The 20,769-nt window shown below is 43.0% G+C and overlaps 1 protein-coding gene across 10 annotated transcripts in view; it reads left to right on the plus strand.

Annotated features, from left to right (window-relative positions):
* Positions 1–11,656: 11,656 nt before the first annotated feature.
* Positions 11,657–20,769, plus strand: part of MTMR3 (myotubularin related protein 3) — a 134,770-nt gene continuing 125,657 nt past the window's right edge. For 7 of the 10 annotated variants that reach the window (XM_082640634.1, XM_082640632.1, XM_082640630.1 and 4 more), the window contains exon 1: positions 11,657–11,869. The gene's annotated coding sequence lies outside the window, so the exon portion shown is untranslated. Of the gene's footprint in view, positions 11,870–12,163; positions 12,229–20,769 lie in introns of those variants that run through there. The other 3 variants (XM_082640638.1, XM_082640631.1, XM_082640633.1) reach the window with 2 other exon arrangements.

The raw sequence follows: 20,769 nt of genomic DNA on the forward strand, positions 1-20,769 counted from the left end.
AAGCCGAAGACAAATGCCATGTGGCATCTAATCAAAGAGGAGCAGTGTAGAGGTTAAGGGTGTGGGTCTTGGACTCAGAGGCTCTGGTTTTGTTCCTGACTCTTACTTACTATGTGGATTGGGGCAAATGACTTGACTTTGCTGAGCCTGTTTCCTCATCTATTAAATGGAGATGTAATAATAGTGCTTCTGTCTTCATTAAGTTCTCTTAAAAGAGATCATCTATGGAGAGTGCTTAGCCCAGTGCTTGACATATCCAGTCTTTGCTAAAAATTATCAGGTGAGACCATGTTAGGCAAATGAATGCTAAATGCACCTTTACCCCTGAAAGGAACCATCTTGGGCCAAGAACTCAAAGGAATTAAAAAAAAAAACACCACTTCAGGACTCCCCTGGTGGTCCAGTAGTTAAGACTCCACACTTCCACTGCAAGGGGCACATGTTCGAGCCTTGGTTGGGGAACTAGGATCCTGCATGGCACAGCCAGAAAAAAACACCACTTTTATTTTGAGATAATTGTAGATTTACATGCAATTGTAAGAAATCGCCCCTATGCCCTTTACCAATTTTCCCCTTTATTAATATAGTACCATATCACAACCAGGAAATTGATATTGATATAATCCACCCACTTATTTGGATTTCACCAGTTTTACGTGTGTGTGTGTGTGTGTGTGTGTGTAGTTCTATGCAATGTTATCACATGTGTAGGTTTGTTTGACTACCACCACAGTCAAGTTGCAGAAGAGTTTCATTTCAAGCATCCCTCAGGCAACCCTTTTATAGTCACAGCCTTCTCCCTTCCTCTTTTCTTCCCTAACCCCTGGTAACCACTAATGTATTCTCCATCTCTACCATTTTGTCACTGCAAGAATGTTATATACATAGAATCATCCTGTATGTAGCCTTTTAAAGTTGGCTCTTTTTTTGTTCAGCATAATTCCCTTGAGATCCCATGAAGTTGTTGCGGGTGTCAATAGTTACTTCCTTTTTATTACTGAATAGTATTCCATAGTATGGAAGTGCCAAAATTTGTTTTACATTCAGCCATTGAAGGACATTTGGTTTGATTCCAGTTTGGGGCTATTATGAATAAAGCGGCTATGGACAATCATGTACAGGTTTTTGAGTGAACATAAGTTTTCATTTCTCTGGAATAAATGCCCAAGAACACAACTGCTGGGTATTTGTAAGTGTATATTTAGTTTTGTAAGAAATTGCCATACTGGACTTCCCTGGTGGCACAGTGGATAAGAATCTGCCTGCCAATGCAGGGGACACGAGTTTGAGCCCTGGTCCAGGAAGATCCCACATGCCGCAGAGCAACTAAGCCCACGTGCCATAACTACTGAGCCTGCGCTCTATAGCCCGCAAGCCACAACTACTGAAGCCTGCGCGCCTAGAGCCCGTGCTCCGTAACAAGAGAAGCCACCGCAATGAGAAGCTGCGCACCGCATCGAAGAGTAGCCCCCGCTCACCGCAACTAGAGAAAGCCCATGCGCAGCAATGAAGACCCAATGCAGCCAAAAAGAAAGAAAGAAAGAAAGAAGGAAGGAAAAGAAATTGCTGTACTTTTTTCCAGAGTGACTCTACCATTTTACACTCCCACCTGCAATATATAAGTGATCAGTTTCTCTGCTTCCTCACCAGCCCTTGGTGTTATTATTATTTTTTATTTTAACCATTCTGGTAGGTTTATTGTTATACCTTACTATGGTTTCAATGTGCATTTCCCTAATGACTAACGAAGTTGAACATCTTTTCATGTGCTTATTTGCCATCTGTCTACTCTCTTCAGTGAAACATCTGTTCATGTCTTTAGCCCATTTTCTAATCGAATTATTTGATTTTTACTGCTGAGTTTTGAGAGTTCTTCGTCAGATATGTAGTTTACAAATATTTTCTCCCAGTCTGTAGCTTGTCTTTTCGTATTCTTCGTAGAGCCTTTTGCAGAGCCTAAGGTTTTAGTTTTGATGTGGTCCAACTTATTAACTTCCTTTCATGAGTTATGCTTTTGATGTCAAGTCTAAAAAATGTTTTGCCTAACCCTAGATCTCCTTTTTTCTTTTCTAAAAATTTTATGGTCTTATATGTTACATTTAAATCCTTGATCCATGTTGAGTTAATTTTTGTACATCGTGTGTCGTTTAGGTCAATGTTCATTTTTTTTGCTTAAGGATGTCCAATTGCTCCAGCAACGTATGTTTAAAAGGCTATTTTTCTTCTACTGAATTGCTTTTATACCTTTGTCAAAAATCAGTTGGGTGTATTTGTGTGTGTCTATTTCTAAGTCAAGAACCCAAAGCAATTTTGATCAAATATTTACCACGTGGTATCAGTCCATACAAAGACTGAATGAAGACCAACATGTGAAGTATTTATCAAGCAATCTAATGATCTACGTAATTAAGTATGAAACTGTAAGAAATTGACTGTGAGTATCCTGATCATTCCAATATAGGCCCAGGGAAGTGGTCCAAAGCAGCAGGTTGTATTGAAACAGGCCCTGGGACTTCCCTGGTGGTCCAGTGGTTAAGACTCCGAGCTTCCAATGCTGAGGGTGCAGGTTCAATCCTTGGTTGGGGAACTAAAATTTCCATACGCTGTGCGGTGTGGGCCAAAAAGTTTTTTTAAAAAAGAAAAGAATCAGGCCCTGACTCTGGAACTATGATTCCATAATTTATCACCTGAAAGACATGGGGCAGGTAAGTGAGTTAACTAACCTCCTGGAGCCTCACCTTCTCCATGGTTCAACGGTGATAATGTTACCTGCCTCACAGGATTAGTTTGTGGACCAATGAGTTGGGGAACTGAAAATGGCCAACAACGAACTTGGTCCACAGTAGCTGCGGCAAAGACAGATCTGAGAGATAGTTTGGGAGTTTTACCCCATTTTCTCTCTCAGCCCCCTCCCAAGCAACCAAAGTAAACATCCACTGTAAGTAAAAAGTGAGTGTGATTTGTAAATGTGTTTTACAAAGACATCTTTGATGTCTCAAAGCTAGGGACTTCCTAGTCCCTCCCTTTAACCAAGCTACTGCTCTTAAACACTTCTCTTACAGAAATTGCAGAGATGCTACAGGTCCACAGTATAGCTTGGGCATCTGTTCTCATGAGCATCAGAACTTAGGACTGGCATTCAAGGGTCTCCATTTCAACCTCATCTGGTCACTGACACTGCAAATGAGGTTCATCATTTTCATTCTCTGGACATCAGCTTTTCCTTAGAAAGGGGATGAAACTTGGTCTTCACCTCCTAAGGTGGCTTAGGAGGACCAACATATAACAAAATACAGAATACCTGGTGGATGTCCTCATACTTAACATGTGTTAAGCTTTGTTGAGCAGGGGTTCTATACTATGGCTCAGGCCCAAATCCTGCCCTTCTTCCACACACCCCCAGCCTCTTTTTGTATGGCCTGAGATTTAAGAATGGTTTCTACATTTTAAAGTGTTGGTAAAAGAAGGAAAGGGCAGAATATGCCACAGAGATGTATGTGGCTTGCAAAGCCTAAAATATTTACTATCTGCCCCTTTACAGATAAAGTTTGCTGGCCCCCGTGGTAGAGGATAAAACTGGGGCTCAAAGAAGGGGAGGATGTCATATATCTGAGGTCACACAACAAGGAAATGGTCAAGCTATCCATCCATTCATCCATCCAAAATATATAGACTGGACTCCCTTTATATGTAAGGATAAAAGGCTACAAAGGCATGGGATAGTTAGTGCAGTATTTCCCAAAGTGGGTTCTGAGGAGCCCAGATCCTGGGAGTTGCCCAGAAACATGTCCTCAGCTCAAACGAGTTCTGTAAACTGAAAAGTCCATAACCTCTTCTTGAAAGGTCACTATGTATAACAACATATCAAGGTTCTGAGAAGTCCTACAGCAAAGAAAATAATCTGGTTACCTTTGTTGAACTCAGCATGTCCCAAATTTATTCAGTTAGGAAAATTTTGTTTTGTTCTGTTTATTTTGATGATAGCTACGTAATATCATTCCTCAGAAACATTTGGGTAATTCGGAAGTTATAGGCCAATCACTTGCATTTGACAGCTGGCTTGGCCACTTTGCTGTAAGACCCTGAGCAAGTCACTCAGCCTCTTCCAGCCTCATTGGTGGAAAGCAAAGACTTATTTCCAGCTACATGTCTGATCCTCTGTTTCCTGCCTTTAAGGTCACATTTCCCACAGAGGTGTTTGTTGGCAATCTTTCACGCTGTTGGGCTAGGGGTACAGGATTATTTTTTCTCTCTGGTTGGATATAATTCTGTAATTTCCCTGAAAGACCAAGGCCCCCAGATCACATCAGCTGCCCTTTTATGCCATGTATGCCCTGATGAAGAAGGGTGGAGTGGGTCAGGTTCTAGAAGACTCAAACTTAAAAAGTCAAGAATGTAGGACTCGGGGAGACAGATGGCATACATTCGATAAAAGGATTTGTCAACATCCAGAGGCTTGTTGGAACAGGGTTGATTATTTCCTAGAGGTGCTGATGAAGGAATTTGTAATATTAGAAGAATGCAACCATTATGGAATCTAGCCTGCCATCTATGATTAACACAGCATTAAATCATAGAATTTCGGCACAATTTTAATCTTAAAATGGTAAGCCTGCCGCACAGAAAGATGCCCAAATAAACCTATACTTGCTCCAGTTGCTTGGTTTGGTGAATAGTCTCTCTTTTGCCTCTGGGTCTTTGCACGTGCTGTTCCGTCTCAAGAGTCATCTTTCTCTTGACTTTTGCCCAATTAACTCCAGCTTTCTTTCCAGTCTCTGTATCAATGTTACCTGGACCACTATAAGTGTGGGTGGGTTCTCTACATAACTGCTGCTGTAAATCCTGTATCTTCCCCATCAGAGCCCTTATCTGCCTTCTGTTGACTTTGCCTTGTCAACTAGACCATAAGTCCCAGGAGGGCAGGGACCGATTCTCTTGCACACTGTTGCATCTGCAGAGCTTGGCATTGTGCTGGACAAAGCAGGTACTCCACAAACATTGGTAACAAACCAAAAGACTGAGTGTGTATGCTCTTTGGACTCCTTGGTTCTCAGACACATTGGAGAAACTGAGGCAGCTTGGTTCTTAGACACATTGGAGAAACTGACGAGGTGTGGCAGGTCTGGGAATGGAACCGAGATCCTCTGACACCGGTTATAAGATTCTTTTTCATACTCCTAGACCACTTCTTAAATAACGTAATTCCTTTCCAGCAGAGCTTTTGAAGCCTTATTCTAGTCTTTCTTGTCATCACCTTAGAGGTTAAGACTGTTTCGGAGAATTATTTTATAACAAATGGGATCTTAGGGTAGAAGAAAATTTACCTAACTCTCAGGGGTAAGGAAAAACGTGTGTCTTTTTGGACCTTGAATTTAAATGAGCCAGCAAATCCCTGCTAATTCTCTTCCCTTGCTGGGTCCTGTCTGCTTCATACTTAGCAAAGGAGAAACCCAGCCTGTGTCACCCATGATTTATGCCCTGCTGTTTGCTCTCTTCCCCTAGAACATTAAACACCCTGAGCAGAGGGGGAAGAAGAGGTAATCTCAGGATGCCTGGCTGCCAGACGGGTGTTTGGGGCAGGCTCTCTGCTCTGGTGGGAAATGGGAGGAAGTTGAAATGTTAAGGAAAAAAAAGAAAGAAAAAAGAAAAGACTGATGGGGCTTTTACATAAAAGGAACAAGGGAGTCTCTGTTTGCTTCAACCTTTGCAAAAACCATTGGCTTTTGAGCTGAAAGACCTGGGTGCTTGATTTACTTGTTTACAGAGTGCCTTTGGGCAAGACTTTCCTCTCTCTGGGTCTCAGTTTCCCCAGCTGGCAAGGGAGGGTCTGGATGGCTTGAGCTCCCCACAGCCTCGGGGATCTGGAGGGTGCTGATGCGGCCGTGTTGCATGGAGAGAGGAGTGTAGGCAGCACAGTGGTTAACCATGTGGACCCCCCCTCCCCCTCCCACTGGCCAGGGCTCTGGGCAAGTTCCTCACCTCTCAGAGCCTCATCTGCATGATGGGGTGGATCGCCTGGCCCTTCCTCATTGGGTTGCTGGGAACTAAAGCTCCTAGCAGTATTGCCACGGAACCAGCACTTAATAAGAGTCAGCTATTATTGGGACTGTTGTCCCTGAGATGGTCCCTAACCCTGGTCTTGGTGTCCCTTGACCTGAGTTCCCTGCCTGGGACCTGGTTAGTGGGGGCAGGGCATCCCTGGCAGCACTTGGAAACTCTGGGCAGAAGGGAGGAGGAGCTATTTTCAGTGGATTCTGGTTCTATTTGTGGCTGCGAGTTGGCCCAGGCTGCAGGGAAGCTTTGGGTAGAGCAAGTTGGGCACTGAGAGGGGTGTGTCGTCTTACATCAGAGATGGTAGAGAGAGGGGGAAGGGGGACGGAAAGGAGAAAGAGGGAAGGTACTGCTCCTCTCCTATGGTTCTCGCTCCCCGCCATCCCTTTCTATCCTCTCCTTGCCAATTTCATCTCCTCTGCTTTCCCTGGGGGAATTTAGAGGGGGCGACTGGCCTTTCAAGGTGGATTTAGTTAGCAACATGAAGCGATCCATCAATCTGGTTGACACAGTGTTCCCAAAAAACAGCACTGATTTTCTTAGGCTGAAGTGGGATTCATATCCCCAGCAGAACTGTGCAGTATTTATTAAAGCGTGAGTGGTGTCTAAACCACCAAACATCTAAATCATTTATCAGAGTGTAGAGGAAGCACTCTCATTTCCCCACTGGACCCTGGGGTGGTACCTGTTGAACCCCTAGACCCCAGCTTCTTAACCTCTCTGGGCCTCAGTTCCCTCATTTATGAAATCAATGGTGGGGGGAGTGGGGAGGTCTTGGCAGGGAGACATATTTGGAGCTCTCGAGTCCTTTCCAGCTGCAATTCTGTGATTCTCTGATGCAATAATCAAACAAGGTAAAGCTGAATCCTTTAATCAGAGCATGGTTGGTAGGACTGGCAGGCTCCAGAGAGAGGATGACATCCTACTCTGTGATTTTCTGGATGAGAAAACTGAGGCCTGGAAGGTGGGGTCAGTTCAGGCAGTGGGTCAGTGGTTCAGCTGGGTCACGAATCCAGGCCTCCTACCTCCTATTGCAGCAGGTCTTCCCTGACACGGGACTGCTGGGTGCCTCTCCCTGGGAGGAGGACAGGAAACACATCTGTACATGGGCTAACTTATTTAATCACCACAATAATTCATTTTCCATATGAAATCACCCACATAGTAAGGTTTGGTGGCAGGTTTGCCTGATTAAAAAACTCCATCACTATTTCAGTGTTTCCCAAAGACCAGTCATTTGAGTACTATCCTCATGAATTTTTGACATAATCAGCTTTGTACTAATATTTATATCACATTTTTCTTTAAATCAATTCCTTACTTTACATAAATAAATGTAGTCTCATCCTAAGCAAAGATATCTGTGATACTGAGTTTGATCTGTTATATTTTTCCAAATATATATTAAACATAACTATTTAAATTAAAAAATCCATGTGCTGACTAAAAATGTCTTTGAGGTTGAGTAACTCCAATGAATATGGCAGTGGTTCTCAAACTTCTTGGTTTCTTTAAAATTATTGATAAATAATAATAAAGAAAGGGACTTCCCTGGTGGTCCAGTGGTTAAGACTCCAAGTTTCCACTGTAGGGGGTGAGGGTTCAATCCCTGGTTGGGGAACTAGGATCCCTGCAAGCTGTGCTGTGCAGCCAATAAAATAAAATAAAATAAATAAAATTTTTGAGGACCCTGAAGAACTTTTGTTATATAGGGTATGTCAATTGATATTTACCTTGTTAAGAATTAAAACTGACAAGATGTTAAATTACTTATAATTTATTAAAAGATAACATGGTTTAAAAATAATATTATAAACCCATGACATGGTAATATAAATAATATATTTTTGTGAAAAACTACTCTATTTTCCAGAACAAAAAATTTAATGAGAAGAATGGCATTGGGGACTTCCCTGGTGGGGCAGTGGTTAAGAATCTGCCTGCCAGGACAGGAATAAAGACGCAGACATAGAGAATGGACTTGAGGACACAGGGAGGGGGAAGGGCAAGCTGAGACGCAGTGAGAGAGTGGCATGGACACATATACACTACCAAATGTAAAATAGATAGCTAGCAGGAAGTAGCCACATAGCACAGGGAGATCAGCTGGGTGCTTTGTGACCACCTAGAGGGGTGGGATAGGGAGCGTGGAAGGGAGACGCAAGAGCGTGGGGATATGGGGATATATGTATACATAGAGTTGATTCACTTTGTTATACAGCAGCAACTAACACAACAATGTAAAGTAATTATACTCCAATAAAGATGTTAAAAAAAAAAAAAAGAATCCGCCTGCCAATGCAGGAGACACGGGTTTGAGCCCTGGTCGGGGAAGATCCTACATGCCATGGAGCAACTAAGCCCATGCACCACAACTACTGAAGCCTGAACGCCTAGAGCCTGTGCTCCACAACGAGATGCCACCACAATGAGAAGCCCATGCACCGCAACAGAGTAGCCCCCACTCACTGCAAGTAGAGAAAGCCCGCGCGCAGCAGCAAAGACCCAGCGCAGCCAAAAATAGATAAATAAATTTATAAGAAAAAGAAAAAAAAACAAATGGCATTGTTTAACACATTTGCAGGTCTTATTAAAGTTTGACTTAACACAGGAGTTCTGCATTCTCCTATCTACTTCTGCATTCAATCTGTCCGTTTTTTTCGTTGAAATACATGAAGACAATCCAGCCTCATACAATTCAGATGGTTGTGGATATTCTTTTTTTGATACTACACTAAAACTTGAGAAGAGGTAGTTTTTAAAGTTTAGTTGCATAAATTCATTTGAATGAATCTTTTGTACTCAGTTACACTAAACTCCATTGGTTTATCTTGCACTTTGAATAGATCTTTTATTCATGCATGATTTGGTAACATCATGAATTGGTCATTTAGAAAATATTGGTTCATTGGGTTATGTGGCTCTTCCAAATGTAGCCATGGTTTATTATACAGTATCAATATTTCACTTTTGTTAATATTACCACCCATCTAAGCAAATGAGGCCACGCAAATAGTGATCTTATGTGCACAGAGAAATTCCTCCTACGTCCTATATGCTAGTTGAGGATTCCTTAGCCCAAGTTAAAAGGCAAATACGGTGATACTCTGCCTAAAAAGAGGTCAAAGTGATATGCCAAAAGTCTGCCTTCTCCCTTTGTATTCCTGGGGAGTTGTGGGATTGGGTGAGTGTATGTTAACAGCATATTGGCTGAATATCTTCCTCGAGCCAGCTCATTGGGAGCTAGCCAGCCTATGGCTGGGCTGTCCTGGAGTTAGGTACTAGCTTCCATCCAATCAGAGACCACCAACTATGGAACCCTATCCTTCACCCATTGCCTGAGCAGAGGCCTAGGTAGCAAAACGTGTGCCCCGAGGGGACTGAACTTGATGGGAACCTTATTTTACTGGGCAATAGGAGAAACAGGTGGGAAAACCTGTTCATCTGTTCTTTTGTACTTACTGTTTCCTCTCTCATACTTTAAAGGCTATAATCATATAACAGTAAAAGGAAAACTGGATAGCAAATTATAAATAAAGGTGCAGAGTTGAGGTGGGAGGGAAAGTCACCGTTAATATGTGGATTTGAAGGGCCAACAGCAGGCCACCACTGAGCTTCAGATTTAGCCCTGGGCTTTCTGGAAGCCAAGGTGAGAAGATACACAATCAGCTGCCTAACACTAATTATCAGAAAGGAAGTGCACCTGTATCTGTGAGCAACGTAGAGAATATTGCCTGCCATATCAGTAAACAAAGGATGTTGCGGCCATCAAGCCATCAGCCACTGCAGCCACCTTCTTTACGGTGCTGCAGGGGATTCAGGGTGGAGAAAACAGGATACTGGTCCCGGGTCGTTAAGGTGTATATCAAAGGAATGATTTCAATGAGCCCAGACTCCTGCATCTTCCCATGCATAATAAAGTGCTAAATTCATTAACTTGAGATGTCTGTTTTTTCTTTAATTAATGGTAATCTTTTGATGTTCTGACTACCTGGTTTTTGGTGCAAAAATTCCTATATATTCTGGCTCCTCCCTTACCTCTTTGGAACAGTCCCCAGAGGTATCAGAGAGGCTAAGAATAAAACATATTCTCAACTTTTAGGTTGTGCAATTTTTTTTCAGCTGACAGAGTAGAGCAAAGCCTTTCCTAACTTTGAACTCTAGTGTAGTTTCTTACTTGGGATTTTATTTCAGGCAACGATGCCATAGAGTTGGCAGTACAGCCTGGTGGGTGAGAGCATAGTTTTTGTTGTCAGTTGGGTTTGGGTTTGACATATATATATTTTAATAAATTTATTTATTTATTTATTGGCTGCGTTGGGTCACTGTTGCTGCATGTGGGCTTTTCTCTGGTTGCAGCGAGCCGGGGGTGGGGGGCGCTACTCTTCTTTGCAGTGTACGGGCTTCTCATAGCGGTGGCTTCTCTTGTTGCCGAGCACAGGCTCTAGGGTGTGGGCTCCAGTAGTTGTGCACGGGCTTAGTTGCTCTGCGGCATGTGGGATCTTCCTGGACCAGGGATCCAACCCATGTCCCCTGCATTGGCAGGTGGATTCTTAACCACTGCGCCACCAGTGAAGCCCCTGGGTTTGATTTTTTAAAAACTTTTAGTGCAGCTTATCCTGGGCTGCAGTTTCTTCATCTGTAAAATGGTGATAATAACAGTATCTACTTATTCAAGCTGTGAAGATTCAATTAGATGAGTTGTATAAATATTAGCTATTAGTTAATCAAGGAATTTCCCACTGCTTGTCATGAGCAATTCTAGGTGCTGGGGGTAAAGTGATGAACCAAACAAAGAAGATCTTTATCTTCAAGTAGCTTTTACTTCAGAATGGGATAAAAAGACAACAAACACGAAAAACAGGTAAATAATTGCACAGAGTACTGTGGAAAAAACAGTACAACAAATGCAAGGATAGATTTCATTTGACTGGTTCTCGCAGCCATTTTCCAGAAAAGTCAAAGGTATAACGTTAAAACGTAACTCTGATGAGGTGAATATGTTAGGGCCTGAGGTTAATTCAGTCCTGGTGTGTAGAATTCTTCTACAGGCTATTGAGTGTGGGTTACAAGTTTGTTTTTTGCTTGTTTGAAAACTCACTTCTTCCAGCTGTGCTTTGGTGCAAGCGGTCTGAAATTGTACCGAGTAGAACCTTGAGCACACTATACTTAACTTGCATTACATTAAATTAGTTTTATCCTCAGCACAATTACAGGTGAAAGATACTACTATTGTTCTAGCGTTGTCTTGCCCAGGGCTATAGAGCTAGGAAAATATGCCTCCCAAAAATCTGTGGGACCACCTTTGGTTTTCTTCTTCGCCCATTACCCACCCTTTTCTCTTTCCTTCTCCAGCTGCGCTTCCCAGCGAGCCCCTCGCTCGCCCCCTCGCTCGCCCCCTCGCTCGCCCCCTCGCTCGCCCCCTCGCTCGCCCCCTCGCTCGCCCCCTCGCTCGCCCCCTCGGGCGCTCGGCTGATCAGCAACCCCGCTCACCCCGGGGGCGTGGTAATCAGCCCAGACCGCGCCCCCTCCGCCGCGACGGCCCGCCCTCTTTTCCCCTGACCGCCGGCTGAGAGGCCGAGCGTGCGCGCGCGCCCCCGCTCGCGGCCCGGCTCTGTCTCGGGAGCGTGCTCTGTGTGGCCGCCGCCGCCATGTTGTTGTGGTTGTGAGAAGGCGGCGGCAGCGGCGGTGGCGGAGGAGCAGCCGGTCGAGACGCTCCAGCGGCCCAGGCCCTGCCCCCCGCCGGCCCTGGCTGGGAGCCTTGTGGGGTGGCGGAGGAGGCCGTGCCGTGACGGGCCTCGCCATGTCCTGCCGCCCGGTAAGGAAGGCCCCCCCTCCCGCCCCGTCTCCTCCGGGGGTGAGGAGGAGCTGGAGGAGGGGCGGGCCTCGGCCCGGGCGCGGCGGCTGTCACCCTCTGAGGAGGCGGCGGTGGCCCGCGGGGGTCTGGGGACGGCGTGCGTGGCCCGGGGAGGGTGGCGCGGGCGGCGGCCGCGGCCGCCAGAGGGAGGCGCGGGGAACGGGAGCTCAGCGGCCCGGCGCGGCCCGGACCCTCGGCGCGGAGGAGGCGGGGTCCAACCCGGGCTGCCTTCCCGAACTTGGTGGGGAAGGGCCCACGGGGCTAGGGGTGTGAGGCGCTACCTCGCAGCGTCCGGGGAAATGTCCGCGGACCCCCGGGAGGTGAGTGTGCGCCCCTCGCCCCGACCGGGTCTGTGGGGGTCCTCCATGGCGAGAGGCCGGAGGTCGGGGGCCACGGAACCCCCGGGGCGAGCGGAGAGGGCCCGGGACTTGTGGGAAGGAGGAGTGGCCGCCTTACTGTGCAGCAGGGCATCACCCTGACCTGGTAGTGCTTGGGTGGGAAGGATGGTTCGGAGGCGGTTGAGAGAGCTCAGCAACACTGGTCAAACGGCTCCACGAAAGATTGCAGAGTAATTTCTCAGATGAAAATCGTGCCACTAAATATTGAATCCTGCTGCTTAGGACCCCTAAGATAATATTGTTGGTTGTACTTTGGGCTGGAAAACTTCCTTCAAAATAGTGGGGTAAATTTTATGGCCGTTTTAATAAACTCCTCGGCGGTCTGATAGTCTCACCTGTGAGTTTTGCACATTAGCTACTGTTGAGTAATGATGGTCAGGTGTCGTCTCCAGACTGCGGCCTAAATTCTTAACCGTTTTAGTATCTTGACATACACTGTGTTATCTGACAGTATCTATTTTTTCACAACGAGGGAAAAAAAGTTGGCATGCCCTTGCAGTTGAGCTTCACCTTCATTTCTCATAATGTCGACAACAGTGCCATCGAGGCCTGGGTTGAATTAGATGAGATGATTTTTTTTAATTTAATTTTTTTTAATGTAAAGTAGTCGTGACTTGTACATGAAGAGGTGTTGGGGACCTTCCCCTTTCAGATCCAAGGCTGTTTCAGTAGGGCAAGAGACAAGACGCGTGTTGCTTTTTGCTCAGAGTCCAACTAAGATAAGGTGTGTTTGGTGGCAAGCAGAAAGTCGTCTTTTCCAAGGCCTGTGACTTGGGTGGGTAGAAGAGCTTAGAGAACGACACTGTTTTGAGTAAACCCAGTACAGTATGTGTCATTTAACTAAGTTTGGAGGGTTCTAGAATTTTATATTTGCTCCCTATAAAGGCTTCTTTCCTCATTTTCAGGTGGCCCTGAGCTGTTCGAGTGACCAGCACACTGGTGCAGCCCCACTTGTAGTTAGTTAATGGCAAGCCATAGGAGAACCGAGGTTTTCCCAGCTTGTAGGCCAGGTTTTTTTAGTTCAGTCCTTACCTAATTAAATACCAGTTGTCGGAAATAATATGGGCTGCCTGAGATGCTGATTCCTGGGCCTCACTCAGGACCTGGTGAATTAAAATCTCTGAGGGTGGGGCCTAGGAATCCATCCTTACAAAACTCCCTGAATGATTCTGGTCAGCCAGGTTTGTGAACTTGTGCTTTAGATCACTTTTTGTATCCAAAAGATTTCCACTAATTACGACTCATGAGAGTGTTTTTAATTGTTTATACAATTTCGGAGGTATGGAGGAGGGGGAAGCCTGAGAGACAAAACTGAAAAATGAGCATCTCTTAAAATATAATGGATTTATGTAGGGGAAACAGATTTGTTGCCAAAAATTATTTGTGCAGGTTCTGAGGAACACACTTGATAAAATTAGAGGCTGCTTGACTGGAGGTATATCCAGAGATACAATGAGGAATCCAGAGGAAACAAGCAGAGAGGGAGAGGCAGTAAGTCTGCTTCTGGCCCACAAAGAGCTCCACTGAAGGTGCTTCCCAGCATCATGATTGCTCCTACACCATCTGATTCAGTTTCTAGTAAAGTGTGGGTAGGGCAGGTGAATTAGCAGTCATTTGAGACAAGGGTTGTGAACCAGGCAGGTTTACCGTGGACTGTGAAAAGTTGTTGAAATATGCCTGAGGCCCTGAGGACTGGTAAAGTCAGTTTTAAAATCTGTTGCAGTTTTGGTTAACACCTTCTGTGGTAAAGTGGAGTGCTGAGTTACCAAAGGAAGTAGTCATATTGCAGAGGGGGTGTGGTGAGGTTTTATAAGTTTGGAAGAGTTGGAAGAAAGTGTTACAGTTGTATAGAGCAGTGAAGAAGTTTGCTAAATATCCTGTTAAATCATAGTGTAGTATTGTTAGAGAAGTACACCTAGTTGTCCACTACAAGAGCCAGAGGCCATGTTTGTTTTGTTCCTTGGTGTCTCCAGTAGCTAGCATAGTTCCCAGCATATACTGTGCTCTCAGATATTTGTCGAGTAAATGAATAGTATTGAGATGGGAAAAAGAACAGTTTTGGTGGTTGATAACAACGTTTGTTATTAAAAGTTACTTGATCATTTGCATTGGATTAAAGAGTCAGTTTTTTAGTCCTTGTGGTTTGGAACTTTGAGATCCCATCAAGAGATTCTGTTTTCTAAAGACTGCCATTGCACACTATCCTGTTCTCTAGTTTTGGGGTCTTAAATGTGCCTTAATTTTTGTGTGTGTATGTGTTTCTTAATTTTTTTAGGTATTGGTGTTTTTTTTTTAAGCACATTTTGTTAGATGCAGAGGTATTTAGAATAATGGGAAGCTGTAGATTGGCAGAGATTGTGTCGTTAATTTGACTCTGTGACTGCTGTTGGGAATGTCACTTCTCTGGGCCTCAGTTTTCTTATCAATCTACAATTAAAGGCCTGTACTTGTTGACCTCAAGTAGTTTCTCCAGCCTGAGTTTGGAAATCTTTAATAATTTGTAATTGTTACTTAGTATTAATCTCATATAGGTAGATGAACCTTTTAATTAAAAAAAAACTGAAAAAAGAACATTCTGATTTGAATTCTGCTTTTGACTTATGGATTTTAGACATTGTCCAAAAGTGCTCTGGAAATTGAGTGCGTGTTGTAAGTATTATGCAGAAACAACATGCTTATGCTGTTGTAATTAACTTAGTGTTGAAATCAAAATGGATTTCACATAGGGAACTTCAAAATTTAGTGTGAAGCCACAAGATTAAGACTGGTTCGGGGGAAGTTTGTGTAATTTATGTGGTCAGCTGTTTCTTACAGACCACCCAGCTGTGTAATTTTCTGTGGTGAATTTATATGTAATTTTATAATCAGTGAAACTTAAGACAAAGCATGAGATTAAATATGTATCCAATTGAACTAGGATTCCCAATAATTTTAGAGGCTACCAAAATTGTTAATATTCATTGTTATTTTTAATTTTAATTTCATGCTTGTATCTTTACTTTTGCACCTAGAACCTTAACATACCTTTTAAATTCATATTTGTATCAGATGTTCAAACTGAAAACTATTGTAGCATGGCATTGGATGACCAGTAAGTCCTGGGTTCAAGCCTGGGTTGTGCTTCTCATTAGCTGTATTGTTTCTGGCAAACCACATAACCCTTCTGAGCTTCAGTTCCTTCATTAGTAAAAGGAAGAAGAGCAACTTCTCTATTTATATCAGCCTGTCAGTGAGGATCAAATGGAGTGGTGTATATGAAAAGCAATCTAAAAATGTAAGGGGATGATAATGGAGTCATATTGTATTAGAATCCTGTTTTCCTGGAAGAGTTGGCTTGTGGAGCAGTGGTAAAATCTGGTATCTGCTGTCAAGTGCAGAATTTACTAATATCACTGGTAAAGCAACAACAAAATGTCTGTACTCTGCCTGGAGAAACCTTTTAGCAAGCACTTGTACCAGTCTGCCAATAGGAATGGTCACAGTGTTTCGAGAAACTTCAGAGGGATCTGGGAGTCTTACATTTGTGCCCAGGTTTGCACTTGGAGTAGACTTGCTAGATTTCACACATTTTGCTATGTTAGAACGGTGGTAGAAAGTGGAAGGGTCAAGGAGTTTAGTACATTCTGTGTAAAGTTTTAGGGCTGTGTTTTCTAAATGGCAGGTGGCAATGTCATAGGGTAGTGAAATCAATGTGGTGATTTCTAAAAAAACAGAAAATATCAGCACATCAAAAATGGAAAAAAAATTATTGATTTGGGAAACTTTTGTTGTTTTATACGTTTATATATGTGTATTGAGTTGCAACATAAAATGTATTTTTTCTTTTTCTTTTTTTTTTTTTTTTCTGCACCGCGTGTCTTGCAGGATTTTGCTTCCCCGACCAGGGATCAAACCTGTGCTCCCTGCAGTGGAAGCATGGAGCCCTAACCGCTGTACTGCCAGGGAATTCTCTTGTTTGGACTTTTAAAATACATGTGCTATTGTTTCCTTAGGCTAAATTCCTAAAAGTGGGCTTACCTGGCAAAGGGTTTTTTTTTTTTTTAATTAATTTTTGGCTGCGTTGGGTCTTCATTGCTGCACCCGGGCTTCCTCTAGTTGTGGCGAGCGGGGGCTACTCTTCATTGCGTAGTGCGGGCTTCTCACTGCAGTGGCTTCTCTTGTTGTGGAGCACAGGCTCTAGGCGCACGGGCTTCAGTAGTTGTGACATGCGGGCTCAGTAGTTGTGGCCTGCAGTCTCTAGAGCGCAGGCTCAGTAGTTGTGGTGCACGGGCTTAGTTGCTCTGCGGCATGTGGGATCTTCCTGGACCAGGGCTTGAACCCGTGTCTCCTGCATTGGCAGGCGGATTCTTAACCACTGAGCCACCAGGGAAGCCCCGGGTTTTGTTTTTTAAATTGGAGTATACTCAGGACGCCCTCTAGATAGGATACTATTTTAAAGTCTCAGCAAGAGAATATCAGTGTCCAATTCCATGTATTCTTTTTTTTTTTATTGGGGTAAAATTGCTTTACAATATTGTGTTAGTTTCTGCTGTACAATGAAGTGAATCAGCTATATGTATGCATATATCCCTTCCTCTTGGACCTCCCTTCCACCCACCCATCCCACCCATTTAGGTTAACACAGAGCACTGAGCTGAGCTCCCTGTGTAATTCCATATATTCTTGGTAGTGATTTACTACCTTTTAGCTTGTTGGTGGGAGTTTAAAATAGTTTGGGAATAGTTTTCCTTTGTTCTTTTTTCAGCATCAGATCTTAGCCTCTACAGCTTAACTGTGGAAGGGGCAGGTAAAAATGAAAGTGCAGTGATAGGGACTACTTTAGACCAGTGGTCTCTAAACTTTTTGATTGCTCATCCCAACAGTAAAAAAATTTTGAGCATTAATGTTCAATCCTTAAGTATTTAATTTACAAATAATATGTTTAGTAACTGGTTATTGTGTACCTTATAAAATATAAACAAAAAAATTAACAAGGATGAGAACTAAAAATACCTTATAAAATATAAACAAAAAAATTAACAAGGATGAGAATTAAAAATAAAGTTCAAATACCTTTCTTGTTTACCCCAGTGGAGCATCTTGGGTACTCCTTGAAGTGTACTATACTCTACTTTGGACATAACTGCTTTTGACGCTTAAGATTTAATGTTGGGCTTTTATGGTTGACTGTTTTTGGGCCTTTCCACTAACTGTGCAGATGGTCCAGCCTAGTTGGATTATGATAGTCTTTAAAGTGTCCCATGCTGTTCAGAGTCACATCCGCAATAAGTGCAAACATAAACCTTGCTTATAAAGCATCAGTTTGATACCTTTTGTCATTGTTGACATGGCTGAATTTGAAAAGGGCAAATCAGGATAGGAAACAATCTAAATAATTAGTCTACTTCTCTTAGATATGAAGAACTGATATTGTGTAGAGTATATTTTTAAAAGTCTGTGCTTTATGGAAAGCAGTTTGGTTGTAACATTTTTGTTTTCTAAGAGCTTACGTCTTGGAGACTGAAAAAATTGCTCCGTACTTGCTTTCCTTTGCTTGCAAAATACCACAATTAACCTTTCACTCTAACTCCATTTGGAAGAGCCTGAGTCAGTAACTTTTAAAAAATGATTTCTTGGGTTGAAACTTTTCCTGATGAATCTTAGATTAAAAGGTAACTTTTTTCCTTAAGTTTGAATAAGTTACTTTTGATTTGCTCCTTTCCTCCCCCCTGTAAGTTACAAAATCAGGAAAATGGTGTTTTTTGCACTACAAAAATGAGTCTCCCTCTCACTTCCCATCATGGGGAACTTAATTTCAGTTATTTTATATGGGTCGATATCAGAGAAAGATAATATTGAAATCTTAGAGATTGTGAAAAGAGCAACCTGAGTGATTATTTTTTGCTAGTTAAAAGAAATTTTTTTTGCCAGTTAAAAGATAATTTATATTGAAGGGGATTGCTATATACAGTATTTTGGGAAAAGGGCCAGGTATCCCTTCTTACCTTAGGTAGCATGATTTATAAGGTGCTGTCACATGCATCTTCTTGGATCCTCATAAGGATTTGAAAGCATCATTTAATCAGGGATGTTGTGACTCCTTTGAGGCCACATGCGTAGTATTTGACATCATATTTAAAGAGGTAGACTGTAATCCCTGCAGAAGTAGGTACTGATGGCTATTCTCCTTCACTCATCAGCACTTTATATACTGCCTGGTACAAAGTAAGCTATCAATATTTATGGACTGTTTGAACTCATACATATATATTTACATGTGTAAATAAGTTATAGCATTGTAAAACCAATATGTCATTTTCTGTAGTTAGATTTTTCGTTCATCTGATGTGCACAGAAAATGTTTTTGTGGGAGAGGTCATTAATTTTACATCAGCCTTTCAGATATCCTCTTACTTTCTCTTAAGGATAGATTCATGGTGACAAAAAAATTAGTCTTGATGTAAGTCTTTTTACCGTGTGTGTCCCTCCTACTGGCAAGACTGTGTGTGTGTGTGTGTATGTATGTGTATATTTATTTATATAGTAGCTTGCTATTTTTTTTTAAAATTAATTAATTATTTATTTATGGCTGTGTTGGGTCTTCGTTTCTGTGCGAGGGCTTTCTCCAGTTGTGGCAAGTGGGGGCCACTCCTCATCGTGGTGCGCGGGCCTCTCACTATTGCGGCCTCTCTTGCTGCGGAGCACAGCTTCAGTAGTTGTGGCTCACCGGCCCAGTCGCTCCGCGGCATGTGGGATCTTCCCAGACCAGGGCTCGAACCCGTGTCCCCTGCATTGGCAGGCAGATTCTCAACCACTGGGCCACCAGGGAAGCCCAGTAGCTTGCTATTTAAAAAGGAAACATACTCATTAGTTAGTCTTTGGGTATATAGTGGTTCTTGAAACATGGACTTCATGGTTTGCCATAGGGTGAATGAAAAGGAGCAAGTATGATTTCTCTCACTTGTCTTATTCTCTCCAGTTCCCTGTACATGTGGTTTTGGTTTACTCTGAAAACACTGAAAAAAAAAAGTTAGTCTTCTGAAGAAGCTAGTATTTTATTTCCCCTTTGGTCTGCTGAACTTAAAATCATGTTTAGTAAGTGAACTAATATACTTTTATACATAAGAGAGACCCTGTAAAGAGAAGAATGGAAATATGAATAGTGATTAATTTCTGGCTGGGATAGTAACCATTTTCTGCTTCATATTCTTCTGTAGTTTCCCAATTTTCTGTAATGAACATGTATTACTCTTATAATTAGGAAAAAGCTGCTATTTTAAAGTACATTTTAACATCCTTAGTTTTCTTTTTTTTGGGCTGTGTTGGGTCTTTGTTGCTGCGTGCAGGCTTTCTCTAGTTGCGGCGAGAGGGGGCTACTCTTCATTGCAGTGCGTGGGCTTCTCATTGCGCTGGCTTCTCTTGTTGCGGAGCATGATCTCTAGAGTGCACGGGCTTCAGTAGTTGTGGCTTGTGGGCTCTAGAGCTCAGGCTCAGTAGTTGTGGTGCACAGGCATAGTTGCTCTGTGGCATGTGGGATCTTCCCAGACCAGGGATCGAACTTGTGTTCCCTGCATTGGCAGGTGGATTCTTAACCACTGCACTACCAGGGAAGTCCCCGTCCTTTTCATTGACTGGCTTATGAAGGTTTAAGTCATAGTCACCATTGAGAAAGTGGGTTGTGGTCTTCCCTGGTGGTCCAGTGGTTAAGATTCTGCACTTGCACTGCAGGGGTGTGGGTTCGCTCCCTGGTTGGGGAAGTTCTGCATGCTGTGGGGTGTGGCCAAAAAAAAAAAAATAGAGGAAGGAAGTGGTTCCTTAACCGACTCCAGTTCCTAAGCAGAGCGGCAGCTGTAGGAAGTGGTATGGGAAAATGGGGCAGGCAAGCTGATTTGAACTTTCTTATTGTAATTTTCACTGTGACTGAAGCAGTCTGGGCTTTGGTCACAGTTAAACACAAGACCTCCATCTAATTTTTCTCTTCCTAATGAGCTGTTTGAGAATTATGAAACTTAAAAAGAAAAATCAGATTCTATGAACTGTGAACGCAGGACTTGGCCTGAATTCCCAGTTTGCATGCTGATATGCTATGTGGACTTGCCATGTGGAGCAAGAACTGTAGCTGTGTATGTGTGTGTGTTTAAAAATATCAAGTGGATGGAGAACAGTATGGAGGTTCCTTAAAAAACTAAAAATAGAACTACCATACAACCCAGCAATCCCACTACTGGGCATATACCCTGAGAAAACCATAATTCAAAAAGAGTCATGTACCACAGTGTTCATTGCAGCTCTATTTACAATAGCCAGGACATGGAAGCAACCTAAATGTCCAATGATAGATGAATGGGTAAAGAAGATGTGGCACATATATACAATGGAATATTACTCAGCCATAAAAAGAAACGAAATTGAGTTATTTGTAGTGAGATGGGTGGACCTAGAGCCTGTCATACAGAGTGAAGTAAGTCAGAAAGAGAAAAACAA

Source organism: Mesoplodon mirus (assembly GCF_964341445.2).
Source record: "Mesoplodon mirus genome assembly, chromosome: 13".
NCBI classification, from domain to species: Eukaryota; Metazoa; Chordata; class Mammalia; order Artiodactyla; family Ziphiidae; genus Mesoplodon; species Mesoplodon mirus.